This window comes from Balaenoptera acutorostrata, chromosome 4 (genome assembly GCF_949987535.1).
Source record: "Balaenoptera acutorostrata chromosome 4, mBalAcu1.1, whole genome shotgun sequence".
In the NCBI taxonomy this organism is placed as follows: Eukaryota; Metazoa; Chordata; class Mammalia; order Artiodactyla; family Balaenopteridae; genus Balaenoptera; species Balaenoptera acutorostrata.
Genome location: NC_080067.1, coordinates 39,136,846 through 39,156,879, shown reverse-complemented (window position 1 = coordinate 39,156,879; position 20,034 = coordinate 39,136,846). Strand labels below are relative to the sequence as shown.

The 20,034-nt window shown below is 39.7% G+C and overlaps 1 pseudogene; it reads right to left on the bottom strand.

The window, feature by feature from the left end:
- Positions 1 to 20,034, bottom strand: part of LOC103005282 (14-3-3 protein eta-like) — a 241,632-nt pseudogene that overhangs the window by 11,706 nt on the left and 209,892 nt on the right.

Here is a 20,034-nt window from a genome sequence, read left to right as displayed (position 1 = left end):
ACCAGGAGCAGAGCACTGGATGGAGAAGCTGAGAGTACTGCAGGAGCCTGCCCTGGAGAAGCTACCAGCTCTGCAGGAGGCAGAAGAGCTCCTCTACAAAACCTACAAGGGAGGGTGCATGGTGGGGTGGGGGTGGGGGGGGGGTAGCTGCTGACCTCTGGGTGCTGCTGGCTGCCATGCGCTACAGAACCTGCGGCCTCTGCAGGAGCCCGCCTCACAAGTACCACAGAACAAGGAAGCAAGCCCCTTTCCTTCTGCAGTGTTTCTGCAGCACTCTATACTGATACAACTTCAGTGCCGGCTAGCAAAGAAAATATATTTAAAGGGCCCAGGTCCATTTTCACTGAGCTGTCTAAAAGGGTGAATTTGGAGATGAGAGGCAATCAATAGGTAACTAGCACACGTGTTTTCATTAATTCTTATTGAATAATAAAAGCATTTAAAGAGATGCATTTTGTCCCAAGTACACTTCTCATAAATTTAAATTTTGTGTTGTCATGTTTACATGTTACTACTGTTTTCTAATTAGCCTGTTATTGAAACCGTATACAAGCCCCTGTGACCCTGTTTTTGAAGTAAAAGACTTTTGCTTTGGTCTTCCAGGCCTCCCCTGAGTTGCAAAGGGCTGGCTCCAGAGGTAACTGATCAGGAAATGTGAAGATGTAGAAACAAAGAATAACTGTTGGGCCGGAAAACTGGTAACAATTTAGATTATAAATCAGCCACATAGCAGAGTCTCTGAACTCCCAGGTCTCTGAAAGCTATAAAGGTCTGGCCCACATTCCTAAATTGTTTTTATAGGAAGCAGACCCTCACCAGATGAAAACTGCTGACTGCAAGCCTGTAGACCCCAGACCAGTTGAAACTAGAAGATTAAACTCTAAACTTCACCTTGATGCCAACTAATCTGAGAATTGAGTACAAGTTGATCACGTTCCCCATGGCCCCCTCCCTCACACTGCCTTTAAGAAACCCTTCCCGGAAAGCCGTCAGGGAGTTCAGGTCTTTTAAGCACTAGCTGCGCATTCTCCTTGCTTGGTGACCTGCAATAAACACTGTACTTTTCTATACCGTGACCAGCTGTCATTAGATTGGCTTTGCTGCGCATTAGGCAAGCTCCAGGCTCAATAACATTATTAATTCTTTCACTTTATGTGACTCAATAGTTATACACTCTATTTTTAGTTTATAGGTAGACTTTCATTTCTTATTTACTTACGTATTTTTTTGCTTTACAAATATTTACTTTTATTATACTGCAGTCAAAGAATGTGCCCTTACTAGTTATACTATTTGAGATTTATTAAGGTTTCCTTTACAACATTTGGTAAATGCTCCATGGATTTTTGAAAAGAATATATACTGCCTATGTGCCAAAAAGCTCAATACATACACTAATTAAGGTTTAATTAAATAATGTTTATTATATTTGTTAACTTGGTCTATAGAAAACTGACAGAGAGATTAATGTCTCTGTGATTTTTTTCAATTTGTTACTATAATTTCCCACACATTTTATTTTATTTTTATGTTGTGTGTTTTGACACATAAGCACTCATTAATGGAGTTTGGAAGAGCATATCCAATTTTTATCATAGTATATTTGCCTAGATGCCTGGCACATGGTAGATATTTAATAAATACATATTTAATAGTGTTCTTAAATTTTTTTAAAAATCATTTTTGGATGTATTTATTAGCATCAATATCATATCACTCATATTATTTGGAATATATTCAATATCCTGTGACAAAGCATAATGGAAAAGAATATGAAAAAGTATATAACAACCACTTTGCTGTACAGCAGAAATTAATACAACATGGTAAATCAACTATACTTCAATAAAAGTTTTTAAAAATATATATATATAAATTTATGATTCCTCAGATTAATCCCTTCCCTTTGTACTTTTGATCCTTTTATTTGACTCTTGATTTTTTTCTACTCCTACTTAAAGAGTCCAGGATTAGAATTTGCCAGTTAAGAGAAAAAAAACTTTGTCTTATTAAAACTTTTAGCCCATAATAATAATAATAAAGGGGAAAGAAGAATTTTCCATTTTCGTAGTTCTACGTTCTAGATTGGGTACTCAGTTGACTCTGCAGAGCCTGTGGGAAGTAGCTCTTGATTAACTTGTTACTTCTTAGCCACAATTTACAGCATTTCTGCCATCTGGCGTCCAGGGTCAGTACTGGGGAAGCTCTATTGTTAACCATATCCAGCACATGAGCACAGTGGGTGGGCAAGTTCATATCCAGACCTTAAGACTGATCAGAGACTAATGAGTCTACAGAGGCCAAAAGGTAACTTACCTGTACAAAATAGCCCAGGGAGACCTGTGGGAGCCTGGAAAATGCACGCCTTGTCTAAAAGGAGCAGCTGCTACTCAGCTTCAGTCTATTGTTGCCACATGGGAATGTGGGCTCAGCACTGCCGGAGAGAGCTTTTGATTCAAGAGAAGCCAGAAACCCAGATTTTTTTTTTTTTTAATGCAAAATCTCCCAATTTTTTAAACCTTGGCAACAGTTTGAAATTTTAAAAATATTCTGTGGACCAACAATGTGTGGTCCTTACAAAACCCATCTGTGGCCTACCAGTTTGTGACCTCTGCAGTAAGAGTTGTTTCAGAGGAGGCCAGGTTTATTTAGAGAGGGTGGCAGTAAATCTCAAGGTTTTATCACTAAGAGCCTGGATTAATTTTATGAAATGCTGAACAGCTTCATTGTCCCTCACGGTTGTTTTGGGACACACAGAGATGCCTTTTAAAGGTGTTATGTGGTCATTGTGATTCTGTCTTTGGTATCTATTCTGCTCCTCCCTTGATGTGTAATAACCATATGGTTTTGTTACCGAGTCCAAGTTACCTGAGGTTAGCCTCTCAGGCAGCAAGTAGTACAAGGAGTACTTGCTGCCTGAGAGGCTAATCAATGGAGAGACGAGTTGCTGGGGCAAGGAATAGCAACTTTATTCGGAAAGCCAGCAGACCGAAAAGATGGTGGACTTGTGTGCCAAAGAACCATCTTCCCCAAGTTAGAATTCAGACTTTTTTATACTAAAAGGAGAGGGGGTAAAGCCCTGGTTCCAGCCAGACTTTAGAGGGGATGTGTTCATTTCTTCCTTCCTGCACAGAATGTTTCCTGTGAGCTAAACAAAGGTATTTTAGTTTAACACTCATCACCTGGGAGGCAGGGTTCCCAGAGATGGGCCACTGTGTATAATTTAAGCTTAGAGGCAACATCCCTTTAGTGATTCACTTGTAACAGAACACAAAGTTTCTTCCCTATAACCATTTGGGGGAGATTGATTTTTTTCTCCACTTCTGATACACTATCCCCCTTGCCCACATCAATAGACAGTAACCCAGGCCTGAGCCAACCAGCAAACAACATTTCCGAGACACAGATCGACCACGGAGACTTTACTGGATGAGGTTTACAGATTTTAGAGCTGGAAGAGACCCTGGAGCCTAACTGGTTCAGCCCACTTATTTTCAGATGAGGAAATGAAGCTCTAAAGAGGTGATACAATTTGGCCAGGGCTGTGTAGCTGTCTAGAGGTAGAAATGAGACCATAGCCAGTCTCTGCACTCTACCCGCTTTATTTAAATTCATTATGTTACCTTTAAAAACAAACAACTTTCTTAGAGGTATTTTGCATTGATAATTCTCTTACAACTATTATTATTTACATACTTTTAAAACTTGACCTAATTCCCACCCTATTACCATATAATACACCTCCCCCCTCTGAACTCAAAATAATATGTTAATACCACTCATTTTACAACTGTATCCAATCAAGACTCTTGGTTACTAGAGACAGAAAGCCAAAGTACACTTGTCTTAGCCAAAAACTTCTTTTTTTCAACTTAGAAGTCCATTGGTGGCACTGCTGGATGCAGGGGTTCAATCATGTCACCTGGTCGTCTCTGCTTCTCTTGGTGCACTGGCTTCTGTCTCTTCTGGAGCCGAAAGCTTCCTCTGTGCAGCTGGGAAGATGGCTGCCAGCAGCACCAGGCTTACATAATCAAATTTAGTAACCAAGTGGAGAGAAGTTCCTTCTCTCAAAATTTGTATGTCAGTCTCAGAGGGAGGCTCTGATTCTTGTGTTTTGCGTCTGGCCCTTGGACCAATTTCTGTGTCCAGAAGAATATGCTACTATTTTATAGGTCCAGATTGGATCCTGTTTCCACCCCTGCCAGGGAGAAAGATGAGGTACTGAGATGGAAGCCTTCACTAGGAAAATGAGGATGGGTAAGAGTATTGGATCTTTATAAATAATAGCTACCAGAGACCGCTAAAGCAATTACACAACCAATACTGTTGCAGCCCAGTATGATTATGTTTGGGAAATAGAATAGGATCCTGCTCAGTTCCTGTGCATTCAGGAGATAGGCTTGGTTGAGGTCCAGGAGAGTGTATCCAGCGATGGCAGGATTGGTTATTTATGAGGAAACAGAATACTCTAAGGAGAGACATAAAGCGGTGTCAAGGACAGGAGAGAGATGGGGGTGAGGAGAGGTGGAGATGAGGCAGGGAATGCTTTGATGAGTTTTTGCACAAAGCCAACTTGGTTGGTCTTACCATGACAGCAGTAACTTGTCCTACGAATGGGTTTTTAAGTTAACAGAAAACTCCTGACAAATAACACTTTTTAACAGATGCCAGACTTAAGAGCAATTGCTGGGGTAAAGTGTAAATTGGTTTAAACTTTGAAGTTTACAGTAAGTATGCCCTTTGACTCAGCCATTCCCCTTCTCAGAATTAATCCTAAGGAAATATTTATATATGGAGATTGTGCTGTAAGTAGTTAATTGCTGTTATAAGTTGCAAAAAGATGGAAACAACCCAAACGTCTCACAGTGTAAGATTGGGTAAGCAAAGAAATCATTACAAACACAAACAAAGGAATGTATTGCAGCCATTTAAAATGCTGCTGTAAAAGAGTCTTTAAAGAAATGAAAATCTCTTCATAATATTATGTTACATGAAAAAACAACTTCCAAAATGGTTCAAGATTAATTAATTTTATTATACTCTACTATACACCAGACAGTTGTATTATCCGATTTAATCTTTACAGTTCTGTGTAGTGGTTATTATCATTTCCCCCATATTACTTAACTCCTCCTAACTTCATTTCCTTCTCTATAAATGGGATACTGTTGAGACAGTCAGCTGGAAGCCACATGCATGGATTTAGAGCTGGCTCTATTATTACTATCTATGTGACTTTGGACAAGTTACTTTCTTCATCACAACCACTCTTAAAAATGTGCTTTATATTGCAAATCAGTACTCATATGCACACACAGACACAGTATTAACGGAAAGAAAAAATTTCAAAACAATACTTATTCTTACTACTTTGGATGCATTCCAGTATTTTCTTTTCTATACAGTTCCATTCCATTCCATTCTTATCTGCTTTATTCTATTCCATTTTATTTTTTTTAAATGATGGTTACAGCCCACCAAACACAACCCACCAATGGTATTGTGCCTTACACTCAATAGATGCTCAGTAAATGGCAGCTATTATTTTTGCTACTCTACTGCTTCTTTCTCCTCCTCCTCTCCCTCCTCCTTCTCCTTCTTCTTCCTATTATTATTATTGGTAGTAGTAGTAGCACTGAGATTGTGAGAGAAGGTGGTTAAAGGCAGTGCCCTTTAAAAACAGTAGGGAGGTGGGTAGATTCCCTGCTTCAGAGTGCGGAAGTAGTCCATAAACACAAGGCAAATTGCCACAATTATTATAAATGTAACAGTTCTGAGAGAACAGGTGGGTTTATCCTGTACTTAAATTCAATTGTCAATGACGGCAGTAAAGTGGAAAATTTGTTTTAGGGAGTCAGCCAATACTAAAAGAAGGAGACAGAAGACTAGATTGGCTGTCGAACTTCAGCGGTATTAGGACTCTTTCAGTTACAGGTGACAGAAAATCAAAACCAGGATTTTTGGAAAAAATAATGTATTGGCTTACGTGTGGAAAGATGCAGCAGTAAATCTACTGGCTTCAGTACTGTTAGATCCGGGTGGTCAACAAAGTCCTCAGAAAACTGTTCTTTTCTATCTTTTGGTTATACTTTACTACATTGGCTTCCCTCTCAGCCAGGATTTCTTTAATGGTGGCCTCTGGCAACTGAATCTCTAAGTCTGGAAGAAAGAGAAAGTCTCTCTTGCCAAGTTCCAGTAAGTCTTGGGCCTGGCTCTCATTGACTCACATTGCGTTCCATCTTGGACCCAACTGCTGCAAACAGGGGTTAAGTTGCTGTGACTGTCCAGGATCCCCAGAACCACATGGACTGAATGAGAAATAGGTGGGTTGCCAAAGGAAACCAGGGTGTTCCTACCAGTAGTAGGGAGAAAAGACGTGGGTGCACAGAAAAATGTCCACTATAGTTAGTAACAATACAGAGAAAGATAGAGGGTCCCAGAAACCCACATAAAGTGAGTGGTCAGAAGAGGTTAAAAATCCAGGCATGAATCACAGACAAATGTTTGAGCAGCAATAACAAAAGAATTCAGAACTCCAGAAATCCTTATGTGCTTCACCCATCTAGTTTGTGCAGAGATCTGGTCAGGAGTATCCTTCTGAGATAAGGAGGAAAGAAGAGACCTAGGGCAAGGAAACTGCATCGAACTAATGAATATTATCTCATTTAATTAACCAAAAGTTGGTCCTTAGGCGACCCTGGGGTGGGTGGTGGTATTTCCATATACACACAGGAGAAAACTGAGGTCATACAGCTAGAAAGTGATGGAGTTGGTATTTCAACACAGCTGTGTCTTACCCAAAGCCCACGCTCATTACCTCTGCCTGAAATTGTCTTCCCGTATTTTCCTGACTGTGAATTCCCAATTACATTTAAGCCTGTCAAGATTTATCATGCATCTTGGGGTTCCCATTACACTTCATTCACACCCCTGCAGAATCTTTTAACATGATACTGTAATTAGTTGTTAAATCTGTCAGTGGTCTCTAAACTTCATTGATCATGCACTCCTATTGGTCAAAACTTTGGGGGCAGCCTCCTCTATATGTATTTTTATTTATTTATACTTACCTGTGTTTATAATAGAAATATACTTATTACATATTTATAATACTAATGTTAATATTAACATTAGATGGTGAGGCCCTTGAGGGCAGTGGTTATTGTGTCATCTTTAGCCAGTGCCTAGCACAGTACCTAATACATGCTATGGTGACAGGATTCTCAAATAAAAAATTTTGAACATACACTTTCAAACGTGATGATGATATAATTGCCCGTTATAGCTAGACGTTTGCCGTATGTCGTCTCAGAAAATGTAATCCTCATATTAATTCTAAAAGATAGGCACTATGCTTCCCATTTTACAGATGAGGAATCTGAAGTTCAGAGAAATTAAGAGTTCCTACAGTCACCCTGTAGGTGGCAAAAATCATGCTCTAGTCCAGGTCTTCAGATGCCTCAATGATGTTACTGCTAAACACTATGTTAAGATCTATTTTAATACATAAAGTGACAATGGGTCAGAATATTTTAAATTGATGCTGTTCTGGAGAATTTAGAATATCTGGCTATTAAATAATTAATTAGTCATTAAATAGCCTTATGTTATTGACATTTCCCCTGGCTTTTGCTTTGTCTTTCTAACTGGATTATAAGGTCCTTACGTGTGCGTGATTCTTTACATTTTTCTACCCCTCCTTGCATTGCTCAGATGCTTCACAAATGCTTTTGGCTGGATTTTTTTTTTTTTTTTTTTTAATTTTTTTTTTTGTTTTCTGTGAGAGTGATTCTTTTTACTTTTTTTTTTTTAATTTAATTAATTAATTTATTTTTGGCTGTGTTGGGTCTTCGTTTCTGTGCGAGGGCTTTCTCTAGTTGTGGCAAGCGGGGGCCACTCTTCATCGCGGTGCGCGGGCCTCTCACTGTCGTGGCCTCTCTTGTTGTGGAGCACAGGCTCCAGACGCGCAGGCTCAGCAGTTGTGGCTCACGGGCCTAGTAGCTCCGCAGCATGTGGGATCTTCCCAGACCAGGGCTCGAACCCGTGTCCCCTGCATTGGCAGGCAGATTCTCAACCACTGCGCCACCAGGGAAGCCCTGGATTATTTTTGAGAAGGACCAGGGAAAGATGTGCCCAGGAGTGTGGGGATATAGGATATGGGGGTGGAAAGGGGTTGGGCAGGTGGAAGCGGGGTACCTTGACAGTGGGTCTGCCCTCAGCCCACTTCCCACACACCACACACCACACACCACAGGCTGCTGCGCCTGGTAGTGGCTGTGGAGAAAACTCTTGTTCCCAACTGCTTGATTAATAGGAGCATCTAGGTGAGGATGTCCCTGGTGGCGCAGTGGTTAGGAATCCGCCTGGCAATACAGGGGAGCCAGGTTCAAGCCCTGGTCCGGGAGGATCCCACATGCTGCAGAGCAACTAAGCCCGTGCACCACAACTACTGAGCCTGTGCTCTAGAGCCCGTGAGCCACAACTACTGAGCCTGTGTGCCACAACTACTGAAGCCCGGGCGCCAAGAGCCCGTGCTCTGCAACAAAGAGAAGCCACAGCAATGAGAAGCCCGTGCACCGCAGCGAAGAGTAGCCCCTGCTCACTGCAACTAGAGAAAGCCTGCGCACAGCAACGAAGATCTAACGCAGCCAGAAATAAATAAATAAATAAATAAATAAATTAAAAAAAATAGGAGCATCTAGTTGAAAAGAGATGCTTCTACGGAATATTAGGTACTAAGATTTCAAAACCCAGGAGTGAGAGGGACATAGAAATGATCACTCTGAGTTACCGAGAATGTCTTTTTAAAAACTTCTTCGAGATTAATTGTCAGTAAAAAGTTGAATGTAAAATAAATGGAAAAATGTTAGCAAGGAAATGGTATCAATGGTGCTGACTAGAAGTTGTGAAAAGCAAAGGGGTCGCTTAACAATAAAATAGAAATCAAAAGTGGGTAGACATACTGTCCTATTTTAAATGCTACAACATAATAGATATGAGAACCAGGAAAACTGAAATGACATTGGAATCCAGAAATGGGAGAGTGCTTTAATTTTTTGATAGCATTTTTTTTTTCCTGCCACTAAATCATCTGTATCAGGCAAGGCACCTACTTGGAAATGAACTCACTTATCTATTGTGTTTCAATGGTGAAGTGATGGTATAAACTTTTAGATATAAAATTGGATAAATTCCCTTATATGCACATGCCTGAGAACAGCCCAGCTGTGCCCCCTAGTGATCATGCTGTCCTGTTGCTTTATTAGGAGACCTGAAAAATACTGAAGCAAATGTATTCTGAGTGTCTCTTCTATCTTAGAAATTAGCTTTCTGTGGGGGATGATTGCTACTCTGGAAAATAAATGCTTCTAGGAAACAGGTATAGTGAATGTGAAACAAGAAGCTCTTTATTTTCTGTTCTCTGGAGCTCCCTTTTTCTTCACTTATAAATTCCTTTATAAATTTGGGCTGTTGGTGAAACTGATATCTTCAATTCCACACTAGTCTATTACCAGGGGATTGGATTTAGGCATAAAGAATTCTTCACAGATCCAGTATTGCAAGTAAGTTGGATCGAGGTAGGGCAATCATTTTTAAAAGGGGTATTACCTTACTTAACACATGTTGTGATATATGGCATGGCAAGAGTGCTGCCAGGGTAGAGGAATTTTCAGTCAAATTTGACTCTTGGCTTGATTTAATTTTACCAGGAATATATATGTGCACCTGTCTTAATTTCTTTGCTTGGTTGTAACTTCCATGTATACAGGTCTTGTATCTTCTAGAACTTGGTATTTTATACCGTATCTCAAAGTGTGCCTTGCATACAGAAGATTTAAAACAATTTTTGAAACAATGACAAACTTTAAGAAAAGTTGCAAGTACCTTTTTTTTTCTGGACCACTTAGGAGACAGTTGCACATATAATGCCCTGTCTCCCGTGAATATTTTACTATGTATTTCCTACAAATAAAGATTTCTCCTACATAACCACAATATAATCAAAATCAGAAAATTAACATTGATATGTTACTAAACCTCAGACCTCATTCAAGTTTTGCCCTTTGTCCCATTAATGTCCTTTATAGCACAAAGATTAATTTCGGCATAATGTGTTGCATTTAGTTATTTCTCTGTAGTCTTCTTCACTCTGGAGCAGTTTTTCACCTTCATGACCTTGATAACTTTCGAAAACTATTTGCTGGTTATTTCGTAGAATGGTCCTTAATTTGGGTTTGTCTGATGTTTCCTCACAATTAGATTCAGGTTGTACATCATCGGCAGGAGTAACGCAGAAGTGATGCTGTGTTCACCTATCAGGTGACACATGATTTCAGTTTGCCCCGTTATCAATGATTTTCACTTTCATCACTTGATTAAAGTGGTGTCTGCCAGGTTTTTCCACCGTAAAGTTACTCTTTTCACTTGGTAATTTATACGTGCCTTGTTTGGAGTTCTTTTAATCTATACAAATATTCTGTTTTTCATCAAACTTCCAATTTATTCATTTACTTGTATCTCTTTAGATTCATGGTTTTGATTTTATTCAGCTGAACTCATTTTATTCAATGATCCATTAATAACATTATTTATTTTGCTCAAAGTTCCCCAGTTTGGTCAATGGGAGCCCCTGCAAGTTGACTTCTGTGTCCTTCTAACGTTTCCATTGTTTTTTGAGGTTTTAAAATAATTTATTTATTTTTTATTGAAGTATAGTTGATTTACAGTGTGTTAGTTTTGGGTGTACAGCAAAGTGATTCAGTTATACACATATTCTTTTTCAGATTCTTTTCCCATGTAGGTTATTACAGAATATTGAGTATCGTTCCTTGTGCTGTGCAGCAGGTCCTCATTGTTTATCTATTTTATTTATCTATTATTTTTTATAAGTTTAATTATTTATTTATTTTTGGCTGCATTGGGTCTTCGTTGTTGCGTGCGGGCTTTTTCTAGTTGCAGCGAGCAGGGGCTACTCTTTGTTGCGGTGCGCAGGCTTCTCACTGTGGTGGCTTCTCTTGTTGCAGAGCATGGGCTCTAGGCACGCGGGCTTCAGTAGTTGTGGCGCACAGGCTTAGCAGTTGTGGCACACGGGCTTAGTTGCTCCGCGGCATGTGGGATCTTCCCAGACCAGGGCTGGAACCCGTGTCCCCTGCATTGGCAGGCGGGTTCTCAATCACTGTGCCACCAGGGAAGTCCCTATCTATTTTATATATAGTAGTGTGTATATATTACTCCCAAATTCCTAATTTATCCTTCCCCACCACCTTTGCCCTTTGATAACCGTAAGTTTGTTTTCTATGTCAGTGAGTCTGTTTCTGTTTTCTACATCTGTGAGTCTGTTTCTGTATTGTAAATAAGTTCATTTGTATCCTCTTTTTAGATTCCACATATGTGATATTAATGATATTTGTCTTTCTCTGATTTACTTCACTTAGTATGATCATCTCTAGGTCCATTCATGTTGCTGCAAATGGCATTATTTCATTCTTTTTAATGGCTGAGTAATATTCCATTGTATATATGTATCGCATCTTCTTTATCCATTCATCTGTCAATGGACATTTAGGTTGCTTCCATGTCTTGGCTATTGTAAATAGTGCTGCAATGAACATTGGGGTGCATGTATCTTTTCGAATTATGGTTTTCTCCAGACATATGCCCAGGAGTGGGATTGCTGGATCATATGGTAGTTCTATTTTTAGTTTTTTAAGAAACCTTTATACTGTTCTGCATAGTGCCTGTACCAATTTACATTCCCACCAACTGTATCAGAGGGTTCCCTTTTCTCCACACCCTCTCTAGCATTCATTATTTGTAGATTTTTTGCTGATGGTCATTCTGACTGGTATGAGATGATACCTCATTGTAGTTTTGATTTGCATTTCTCTAATACTTAGCGCTGTTGAGCATCTTTTCATGTGCCTTTTGGCCATCTGTATATCTTCTTTGGAGAAATGCCTATTTAGATCTTCTGCCCATTTTTTGATTAGATTGTTTGTTTTTTTGATATTGAGCTATATAAACTGTATAATCTGTTTGTATATTTTGGAGATTAAGCCCTTGTCAGTTGCATCATTTGCAAATATTTTTTCCCATTCTGTAGGTTGTCTTTTCATTTTGTTTATGGTTTCCTCTGCTGTGCACAAGCTTTTAATTAAGTCCCATTTGTTTATTTTTGTTTTTGCTTTTGTTTTCTTTTGGTATTGATCATCTTATACTGATACTTTCCCAGTTCCAGCTCTGGAATCAGTCATTTTCCCAAGGAGTTCCTGAATCCTTTTAGTAGAGAATGGTATTTAGAAACCAAGATCTGGGCAAGGTGCTCTTGTTGCCCTCTCAGAAAATTGAGCTAAGGACTAGATGTACGTACACACACACACACTTACATCAATATTTATTTCTATATCTATCTATATTTATTCAAAACCATAAGTTCATACTGATTCCAGTTCAACACGGAGTTAATTCTAGTTGTGTTTTTTCCTTTGCTGTAATTCCCCTCTCTGAGTGAGGAACTTGGCCCTTGTTTTCCTTGATAGATTTACTTAATCAATTTACCTAGATGTTGCTCCTATGCATGTTTGCTCTCCTTACCCCAGCTCTGACATCCCTGCAGGGTTACTGCTGTACGGATATCCTCTGTGCCCAGATGGCTCTCTGACTTCCCAGCCCTGCTCACCTTCATCAGGCTCTGTCATCCTGTTCCAAGTTCCCCCCATGCAAGGATGTCTTCCTCACTTGGGCTTCTATAGACCCTGTGGTTGGTAGGGGGAACAGTAATAATCCCTAGAGCCTTAAGACTAAAATTTCAGTAAAGTAAGGAGGAAGGGAGAGAACTTTTAAATTTATTCCTTTAAATGTGTTTGAATGAATGAATGAATGGTGTATTAGTTTCCTAGGGAGGCCATAACAAATTACCACAAAGTGGCTGTCTTAAAACAACAGAAATTTGTAATCTTATAGCCCTGGACATTGAAAGTCTGAAATTAAGGTATAAGCAGGGCCATGCTCTTTCTGAAGGCTCTAAGGAAACATTCTTCCTTGAGTCTTCCTAGCTTCTGGTTGTTGCCAGCAATCCTTGGTGTTACTGGGCTTTCAGCTGCATAACTCCAGCCTCTGCCTCTGTCACATGGCATGCTTTCTGGATGTCTGTGTCTCTTCTTCTTTTTTTAAAAACTGCTATGTATAAAATAAACAAGCCACAAGGATAGATTGCACAGCACAGAGAATACAGCCAACATTCTACAATAATCCTAAATAGAGTATAGTCTACAGAAATATTGAATCACTATGTTGTACACCTGAAACCAACACAGTACTGCAAATCAAGTATACTTCAATAAAAATAAAATAAAAGACATATCTTTTGAATTAAAAAAAAAGAAGAACTCCACATGTCAGATTTTTCCAGGGCACAAGACAAAAATAAAACTGGATTATTTAAACCATGATTTGTCTTTCCATGCAGCTCATCTCTTCTCTTTTTATAAGGACACCGGTCATATTGGATTAAGGTTCCACCTACTTATTAACTTAACTAATTACATCTAATCAACCAACTAACTAAAGAATGAATGAATGAATGGTATTTAGAAACCAAGATCTGGGTGCTAGGGACACCTGTTGCATGGTCACTTTTAAAAGTCACTTCCACCTGACCTGTAGATGCTAATGTTCCTTAGGGCTCCGTGCTGAGCCCCTTTTCTCTTTACCATCGACTCTCTCAACCATCCCCATGCTTTCTTATATCACCCCTATAACAACTTCCAATGCTGCACCACTTTCAACATAGACCTCGCTGCTAAGCTTCAGATTTTATGTCACGCGCTACCTATATACCCCTACTTGACTGTTTCGCATATTCAAAACCAAATTTTTATTTTCCCCTACACACCCACCTCCACTTAAAATTGCACCTTCTCCCATTTTTTCCAGCATAGGTAGGTCAAGCCATACCTGCTTGTCATACTCGATACTTACCTTCCCTCTAATATTTTTTTGAAGCCATTGCCACAAATTCTCACATCTTCTGCTTACTCTTTCTGTCTTCTTTCCATCTCAGCGGCCACCATCCTAGTCAAATCCTCCATTATTTCTCATCTGATTGACTACATTTGTCCCTAACTCATAGCTTCAATTCTGAGATTTCCCCCTTCAATCTATTGTCCTCAATATAGCCAGGGTGATTCTTTAAATATATAAATTTTTAAAATAAAATTTTTAGCCATACCCCAAAGTAGAAAAAAATAGTATAATGACCTCATATAACACATCAGCCAGAATCAACAATTACCAGCATCTTGCTTACTCACTTAATCTACGCCTTTTTTCCCTTCCTTCCATCCTCCTCCTCTTCTTTCTTTCCTTCTCCTCTTCTTCCCCCCTTTCCTTCCTCCTTCCCTACCTCCCTCACTTATCTCTCTCTCTCTTTCTATCTCTTCCTTTTACTTATTTATTTTTGCAGGTATATTTTACAGGAAATTCTTGACATCATAAAATTTCGCCTCTACTTGAGAAACATCTCTAAAGAATAAGGATATTTTCTTATGTAGCCATAACACCATAAATACAACACACCAAATTAAAGATAATTCCTCAATACCATCTACTTCTCAGTCCATATTCAAATTTCTCTAATTGTCTCAAAAATCTTTTTTACATTTTGCTTGTTAGTTACAATACTCATTTAAAAACATGGATCACAGTCAAGATGCGGTAGCCCCATTCTTTCCAGGCACCCCCCTTACAACTGAAAAAAACCCTGGAGATAATACAACAATAAAGCATAGGAAGATTCTGAAAGGTGGAAAGAAGGCAGATGCTCTAGGGACCTCGGGACTTGAGGAAAGACATGGCAATGAGTCCCTGAGATTCTTTATTGCCGCTCATGTGTTCCAGACAGGTCGTTTCCTCCAAACTGGAACTGTCAACAGGCACAGACAGAAAAGCTCCAAGAAAAAGCCTTTTCTATAGCCAAAGGATCAGGAAAAGGATGGCTTAACAACAGAAAATCTTTTTTGGCAATACCTGCCCTACTCCAACCAACACCAACAGAAAAACTGCCTGGCTTCCTTTGCTTTCAGTGGAATCAAACAGGAAGCTGATTTTCCATCCATCGTCTGTCCCCACCCCCATGGAAGCAGATAGCGGTGCTCTGCTTCTCTTGCCTGTTGGCGTGAAGTTGGTGAGACTGAGCGGGAGCTGACCTTTCATCTCCAGCTCAGTGGAAGCAGTTGATGCTCTGATCCCCCTGCCTGGGTGGTGTTGGCTGGGCTGAATGAGGAGCTGATCTTTCCAATGGAAGCAGACATTGCTCCCATTCTCCTGCCAGGGTAGCATCAGGGAGGTCCAGTGGCAAGCTGAGCCTCCACTCCCATCTGGCAATGAGACTGAATGGATCAGTACTTCATGATCCCCCACCCGGTATCCGCAGGGCTCAGTGGGGAGCAGAGCTTCTGCCCAGATTCTGCAGCAACAAAGTATGTGACTTTGCACCGTGATTCCCCCTTCTCTGAGGTCAGCAGAGCCTAGGAGAGAGCTGAGCTTACACCACCCACTCAGATACAATGAGACAGAATAGTTGGTTCTCCAGTTTCAAGAGGAAGTTGTCAACAGGTTTGAGGAGGAGCTGAACTCCCCGCCAGCCGATCCACAATAAAACAGTGTGAGTCGGCATTCCAGTTTTCTGGGGGTGTTTTTGGCAGGGCCCAGAGGAAAGGTAAGCATGCGGAACCACTCAGCCCTTGTGCTACATCTCAACAGGGAGACTTTGCTAAAGTCTTGCTAAAAAAGAGGATTAAAAAGGATCCGGAGTCTCATAATATCCAAAATGTCCAGGATGCAATGGAAAATGGAAATCACGTGTCATAACAACAAATCATAACTTGAATGAGAATAAGAAATCAACAGATGTGAACACCAACATGAATTAGATGTTGGGATGATCTGACACAGATTTTAAAAGAGCCGTCACACAATGTCTCAACAAACAATAACAAATTCTTTTGAAACAAGTGAAAAATAGAAATTAACAGCAAAGAAATAGAAGTCACAAAAAAAGAACCAGATGGAAATTATAGATGGAAGAATACAATAACTGAAATATAAAACCCTATAGATTGGCTCAATAGTAGACTGGAGATGGCAGAGGATAAAAACCAGTAAACTGAGGACAGATTAGTAGAACTTATCCAATCTGTACATCAGAGAGGAAATAGACTGAAAAGATAAATGAACAGTCTCAGAGACCTGTGAGATAATAAGAAAAAAGCTAATATTTATATCACTGGTGTCCCAGAAGGAGAGGAGAGAGAGAGCGGGACTGAAAAGTATTAGAAGAAGTAATGGTTAAAAACTTCCCAAAGTTGGCAAAAGATATGAACTTAAAGATTCAAGTTGAGTCAAATGGATAAATGCAAAAAAATCCACTCTAAGACACATCATAATTAAACTTCTGAAAACAAAAGACAAAGGAAAAAAAATCTTCAAATATGGGTCAGAGGATGGCACTCTGCTGTTTAAAACCTCCAGTGGCTTCCCCTGTGCCCATGATCCCGAACTAGGTTTAATAATGGTGATTTGGGACTCCTACGCTTCAGCGCTATTGAGGATACCAAAGGTCCAGCCACACCAATAGCCACTGGCTTGTTCAGTTCCCAGCCACGAGGCTGTGACTGGGTTCTCACGTCTCTGGTCCAAGCTAAGTTGTAATCTTAGGCACAGGGACAAATCTTAAGGCCTCCTTTTACAAATAAGGGGACCCCATCCATGGCACTTATTCAAGCAGTAAACCTGGTTCTGGTTGCTGCCTCCCCAACACATCACTTACATGAAACTTCTAAAATTGCCTTTACCTGGAAGGAGACAAAATCCTATAGTGTCTGTCTGCTTCTGTCCCTGGAACCCAAGAGACCTTGAGTCCCCTCACTACTGTTCATTTCTGCTCCACTTCTGGTTCATGTTTATGTTTATTTGATTATACAGATTCTTAACTTACTCGTGTATTCAGTTACTCTTTTTGTGAACAAATATTTAATGAGTACATAATATGTGCTTAATATTTGGGTGGGAAGAGCATATACCAGTTAGACTTAGATTCTGTTCTAAAGACACTTAGACTCTAGTGGGTAGGAGAGAGAAAACGGGTACACTGATAAAAAGCCAGCATTTTACAGTGCTTGCTATACATGAAGCACTTTACGTGGGTTAACTTATTCAATATCCATTAGCAACACTGAGGTGAGTGCTATTATTATACTCTTCCATTATTTTTATCTTACTTTGAGGAACGCTGATGTAGAATGACTCACTCACCCAAGGTGACACACCTTGTTCATGGAGGAACCAGGATGCAGGTCAGCAAAAGGAAATCAGTTTGAGACTGCATGACTGAAAGACCAGTGCACTTGGCTCTGATGCAGAATTTTTGAAGGACTTAGAGCAGGGGTGTGATCAAATATAAAGGCAGCAGGGGTGTGATCAAATATAAAGGGAGCAGGGGTGTGATCAAATATAAAGGTCATTTAGATTTTAGCAAACAGACAGGGTAGATCAGATCAGATGAGCCTCTAGTGAGGAGATTATGAGACAATGGGGTCCCAGGACGCATGGTGGCCATGAGAATGGACCAGAAAGTACAGAATAACAGCATCAAGTGACAGATTAGAAATAGATATAAGGAGGATAAAAAGTGTCTCTTTTATGTCAAAAATCAAAGGATGTTAAAGATTCCTGGACTACAGCATGATAGATGTGAGCTTCATCAGGGTTTTGCCATTTATTAGTTGTGTGTGCCTTTTGGCATGACACTTCAAGTCTTAACCCTGTCTTCTCAGTTTTCAAATGAAATTCGATTAGATTATAGGCTCTAAAGTAGAAGCTACCATGCTTTATTGTTTTTGTTTTTCTAAATTAAAACAATAAAGCATTTTATAAAAATTTGAATTACATCTATCAACATTTGTACATTGGGATTACACACAAATCTGGATTTCTGGCTTTTCGTGAAAAACTGGAAGATCTGGTAACACTAGGCTCCTGATCTCACATGACAGCAATGTGCTTCAGCTTGAGAAGCAGCTGTTCCTCTAGCTAGGTCACCTACTTTCTGTCCTTCCATCCCTCAAGTTTGCTTCAACCATAGCAATCATATTGCCTATCTGGGCTCTGTAGGTATTCGAATATTTTTAGCCCTGAACTAGTTGATTTTCCAGTTTCTTCCATTTGTGAATCTTCTGAATCTATAACTGTCATATGTTTCCTAAAAGTGGGGGGGAGGAATGGTAACAGTAATAGGTTTAAGAGCTTATCTTGTACAGTGTATTTTAAGTGCTTTACATATATTATTTCATTCAATCCTCAAAACAGCCCTTTGGCGTCAATATTATTTTTCATTATCCTCATGTTACAAGTGAGGAACAAATGCTAGGAGAGGCTAACTTGCCCAAGGTCATATGGCAGCTGTGTTGTAAGTCAGGATTTGAACCCAACGGTCTGACTCCAGATCTAATGCTTCTAAATCATAAAGCTCTGAAATTCGAAGGTCAGTGAATTTTTGAGAAAGGCTAGTTAGTTCTTGGTGTATGAGAGGATGATGGTCAGTGTACCATGATGGCTGTGAAGGGATGAAGATGACCCAGGTACTAGCTACCCTAGGTGGAGAAGTGAGAGCCCTCAGCCCTTGTAATTCTTCACACCACCTGTTAAACAACCGGAAGAGGAGACTCAGTGTAGTCCTAGTGGTAATGAAGCGTTAAGATCTGAGATGAGAAAGGCTTTGAAAGGATTTAAGAATTAAAGGGGAACGGGAGCCAGAGTGGCAGCTCGGGGTGCGGGGAGCTGACATTAAAGCTAGACGTGTGCTAGCCCTTTTCTTCTGCCAAGAAGCTGTAAGTGCAAACTCGAGATCTGGACTGGAGTCCAGACAGGTGAGATACTGCCGTGCACCCATCAAATCAAGTTTACAAACTATGGTGAGAGAGATGTTTTTTCAAAACTATCCAGAGTGCTGCTGGGCAATGGAGCTACAGGGAGGGCTTAATGGCTATTTTAAATTGCTGGTTGATCAACTACGGATATCTAAAATATATAATACAATTTAATAAAATGTGGAAAAACGTACGTGAGTCTTCAGGAACTTATAAACTATGTAAAAGCTTAAATATGAAACCACAAGTGGCATATTTTCCCTAAAACGTATATGTAAGCATTTTTCCTTCTTTGATTATCGTAATTTTCCTCTTTTTCTTTCACTTTTTATTCCTTTTGTGAGAACAATGGCTATGAAAAGTTATTTTTAAATTATATAATTAATGAGGCAAATGGAGAATGTATATAAGTGGAAAGAATAGTCTTTTATAACAACTGGGCCCATTGAGATATAAATTAGAGAACTGGCTTATCTGCTATGATATGTTTTTGGAAGAGTTGCTAATAAACCAAGTTCAGAGCTTTTATTTTTCCACTTAGGAAATATTAATTAAGCACCTACTTTGTGCTGGGATCTGGGTAGGAGGCAGAGGGAAGAAAATAATACGGTTAAGATTCAGGGCAGCCTTCAAAGAATCTGTAATTTGCTCCAGTTATCTGAGGCCTGGTGACAGTGACTGACATTTAGTTTGGCTCTTTTGAGGCGAAGGATTACCTATCCCGAAGTGTGGATTGATCTACTGCCCCCAAATGTCTTCCCCTATTTACCTGACACTGTAGGCCCTATGTCAGGATGGAATCAGGCAGAATCCCAAGCAGATATCTGATCTCTAATCTGATACATTAAGCAATGTCTTTCACTCCCTTCTTCCAAATTGTGCAAAATATGTGTCAGTTATAATAACTTATTTCTGTTTTTCTAATTAATTCATAAAGTGAAAAGTGGTTGAGCCAGCTCTGCAAAAGCTGGCCCTATTCTCTACTTCTGTTAAAACTGCTCTTAAAAGTATATAGAGTGTTTTCAGGCCAGTCCTCATGGCTTATGATGACTGTTTTTTACCTCAGGAAAAGGTTAAGACAACCACAACCGGGATTGGGAAGCCAGGA